At 47.9% G+C, this 3,888-nt stretch overlaps 1 pseudogene; it reads left to right on the top strand.

Annotated features, from left to right (window-relative positions):
• Positions 1–1,980: 1,980 nt before the first annotated feature.
• Positions 1,981–3,241, top strand: LOC130844362 (hexokinase-1-like; annotated as a pseudogene).
• The last annotated feature ends 647 nt before the right edge of the window (positions 3,242–3,888 follow it).

The raw sequence follows: 3,888 nt of genomic DNA, 5'->3' as shown, positions 1-3,888 counted from the left end.
AGCCTCCAAGCAGGGAAGGGTCACTTTTCCAAAGTGTGCTTCATCAGCTGTCACAGAACTGGGAGCTGGGGACAGACTCATGGTCTGTGACCTTTACCTATCTGTGTGGCCCAAGGAGGCTCCCAGGGGACAGGTGGGACTTAACAGGCCCAGGGACTGTGCTGGGGTTGGAGCAAGTCTCATTTGCTTTTAGCCTTGCTCACCCAGAGACTGGAGGGGGAAGAGACAAGCAGACCAGATGTGTCACCCAGTGGGCAGGAGGTGACCTGTGGGGATAGAGGGTGCTGTCAGCATTCCTCCCTGGACCTGTCCACAGGGAAAGTGGGGAGACAGGAGCAATTGTCTAGAGTAATTTGCGGCTCTGTGTCACAGTTACTCCGGAGGTGGAGAGTCCTACTCCAGGAGGGCCCTGGTCCAGGTGACAGCAGGAATGGCCCTGCCCCCATGCCTGTTAGGACCCCAACACGTGGGACCGAACATGGGGGTGGGTGGGCAGTGGACACAGGCCTGCTTGTGCCGCAGTTTCTCCCTGGAGCCAGGTCCTTCCTCTGGGCCCCATTCTGCAGGGTGGGCACAGCAGTGGGGGCTCAGCCAGGGCCCCTGGGAGGGGTGGGGACCCAGGGCACAGAGCGCCCCCCAGAGCTCAGGAGAGGGTGGCACAGAGCAGGGACCTTGAGCCTGGCTGCTGCCGGGTCCTCTCAGGGGCACCGAGAGGTGAGTGCTGGGGTGGGGGGAGCTGGACCCCCAAGGCACCTGTCAGCAGATGTGACACAGAAGGGACACTGACAGAACAGCAAGGAACAGGAAGGGGCAAGTCCCTTTGCCTTCTCCTGCCATGAGGTGCAGTGAGGCCAGCAGTGGAGGGCCCCCACTAAGAGTCCCACCCAGGGACCCCCACTGACCCACACAGGGACCTTCCACAGACCCACACTGAGAAATCTCACCTACAGACCTCTCAAATCATCCCACAAGGACCTCTCTCTCAGACCACATTTTATTATCTCTTACCTGAAATTAGTTTCAAGTTTATCATTGACCGTATTTTACAAAGTCTAAGGTGCACATTTGTTTTTACATTTTAACATCTCTGAAATAGATACATGTCTGAAAATCACTATTATTTTACAATCTTCATCAGCCGAAAAGCAGCCATGAAGAGGTCACCATTTTGTGCACAAAACAGAACTTACAAATTGGTATAAATGAAGAAAAGCATTTATAAGATTGGTAACTATGAACCAGGTACAAGAGCTTCTTAAAATTTTTCTCCAGTAAAGATACCAGATATGGAATAGGAGCTACAGTTAGAGTCACCATTTGATTAAGCTTCAACAAAGTGCTGCATTCTCCAACATGTATGTGCTCCTGCACAGGGCAAACAGGGGATTAAAGGAAGTTTGAAAAAGACAGCTAGCCCTGCATTTTTCACATCTTTGCACTACCTTCCAACTGCCCCCAGGACACTGGGATTTCTTTAGCTTTACTATTGGCATTAGTTTTCTATTGCTGAGTAACAATTTACCACAGACTTGGCACTTTGAAACAATACCCATTCATGATGTGACATCTGTGCATGTCAGGAGTCTGGGCTTGCTATGGCTGGGTACTCTGCTCAGCGTCTCACAAGGCTGAAATCAAGCTCTCAAAAAGGCTGGTGTCCCATATGAGGCTTGAGAGCCTTTTTTCAGCTCACATGGCTGTTAGCAGAAGTCATTTCCTTGCAGCTATAAAACTCACAGGGGCTGAGTCTTCAAGGTCAACAGAACAGCATCTCTCTGATACTCAACCTTCCTGTAAAGAGTTCACGTGATTATGTCTGGTCCACCTAGGACCGTCTCCCTTTTCATTAACTCACAGTCAACTGATCACTAACCTAATCATGAGAATGATATTCTATTATCTTCAATGATCCTCCCCATACTCAAGGTTGGGGGATAGATTTTACAGGGTATGTACAGCAGGTGACAAAACTAATTCTAAATGTCAATTAGCTCTGCCAACCTGGTGTCAGCAACACTGGGCGCCATCTTGAATTTCCTTCAAGATAACAAGAGCCATAGCCAGGCTGCAGACCATGGTTAGTGTGGATGGATCTCTTTACAGGGTGCCCGCTGTATTCCCGATGTTTCCACAAGACTGTGAGGTGCTTGGTGCCTGACTGTGATGTGTATCTGCTCTCCTTGGAGAGTGGCAGCAGCAAGGGGGATGCCATGGTGACTGCAGTGGCCTACCACTTGGCTGAGCAGCACTGGCAGATACAGGAGACCCTGGCCCACTTCCCTCTCACCAAGGATATGCTGCTGGAGGTGAAAAGGAGGATGAGGGCCAAGATGGAACTGGGGCTGGGCAAGCAGATGCACGACCAAGCCGTCGTCAAGGTGCTCCCCTCCTTCCTCCAGAGCACTCCTGATGGGATCGAGCATGGTGACTTCTTGGCCCGGGATCTTGGAGGAATGAATTTCCACATCCTGCTGGTGAAAATTCATAGTGAGAAATAGAGAACGGTGGAAATGCACAACAAGATCTTTGCCTTTCTCACTGAAATCATGCAGGGCACTGGGGAAGAGCTATTTGACCACATCGTTTCCTACATCTCTGACTTCCTGGACTACATGGGCATGAGAGGCCCCAAAATGCCTCTGGGCTTCACTTTTTTGTTTCCCTACAAGCAGAGTAGCTTCGATGTGGGAAACTTGATCATCTGGACAAAAAGTTTTAAGGCAACCGACTGTGTGGGACAGGACGTAGTAAACTACTGAGGGACGCAGTAAAAGGGAGAGAAAAATTTGACCTGGACGTGGTGGCTGTGGTTAATGACATGGTGGGCACCATGATGACCTGTGCTTATGAGGAGCCCACCTGTGAGGCTGGACTCATTGTAGGGACTGGCAGCAATGCCTGCTACATGGAAGAAATGACAAACGTCAAGACACTACAAGAAAATGAGGAGTGAATGTGTATCAACATGGAGTGGGGCGCCTTTGGGGACAGCAGGAGTCTGGATGATATCAGAACAATCTATGACACACTGGTGGATGAGTATACTCTACACGCTGGGAAGCAAAGGTATGAGAAGGTGATCAGCGATATGTACCTGGGTGAACTTGTCGGCAACATCTTGATGGACTTCACCAAGAGGGCATTCCTCTTCCAAGGGCAAATCTCTGAGTGGCTGAAGACCCTAGGCATCTTTCAAGAGAGAGGGAAACATAGGCTGCAAGAAGAGTGGCGACAACCGTAATAGTAACTCGTGATTAAGTCTAAAACACTGTCAACAGATAGTCATCCATGTCTGAAATTCCAGAAGACACCAGCGTTAGGACTGGAGTGGAACTATCAGAGTTCTTGGCCAAAAGCAGGGAGAATACGAGAGCCTACTCTTAGTGTCTCCACTGGCCATTCAGTCTTCATGAAGCAGCAGTGCTCATAGAATAATGACTTTGCTGGATCAAAATCAACACCTACCAGTGAATAAGCAAATGCCTTGAGCACCTTAGAAAAGATATGCCTTATACAAACAACCTATACAATTCTGAATATTTTTATTGTTAATGAAAACTTAGAGTATCTTGTGTCCTTACCTTAAGAGGTAATATTACAGATTCTGAACTAAATGTACTTAAAATAACATTTCTTTGAATCTGATCACCAGAAACGTTGTTAGGCTCAATTATGAGGTTTTTGTATTAAGTGAGATTATAGTGGAAATTGTTGAAACAAAGCTGTGTCTCACATATACTTACATGTGATCCATGATATGAAGGGCTTTTAGGAGAAAACATATTTTCTAGTGTGGGCTTTCCTGCATGTTAATAATCTAAGAAGCAAACTGGGCTCAATGTTTGAACAAATTCTCAGGGAAATTAAAAGGAAATATCTGCCTATGAA

The sequence above is a fragment of the Hippopotamus amphibius genome, chromosome 2 (assembly GCF_030028045.1).
Source record: "Hippopotamus amphibius kiboko isolate mHipAmp2 chromosome 2, mHipAmp2.hap2, whole genome shotgun sequence".
In the NCBI taxonomy this organism is placed as follows: domain Eukaryota; kingdom Metazoa; phylum Chordata; class Mammalia; order Artiodactyla; family Hippopotamidae; genus Hippopotamus; species Hippopotamus amphibius.
This window is presented reverse-complemented; position numbering and strand designations above follow the sequence as displayed.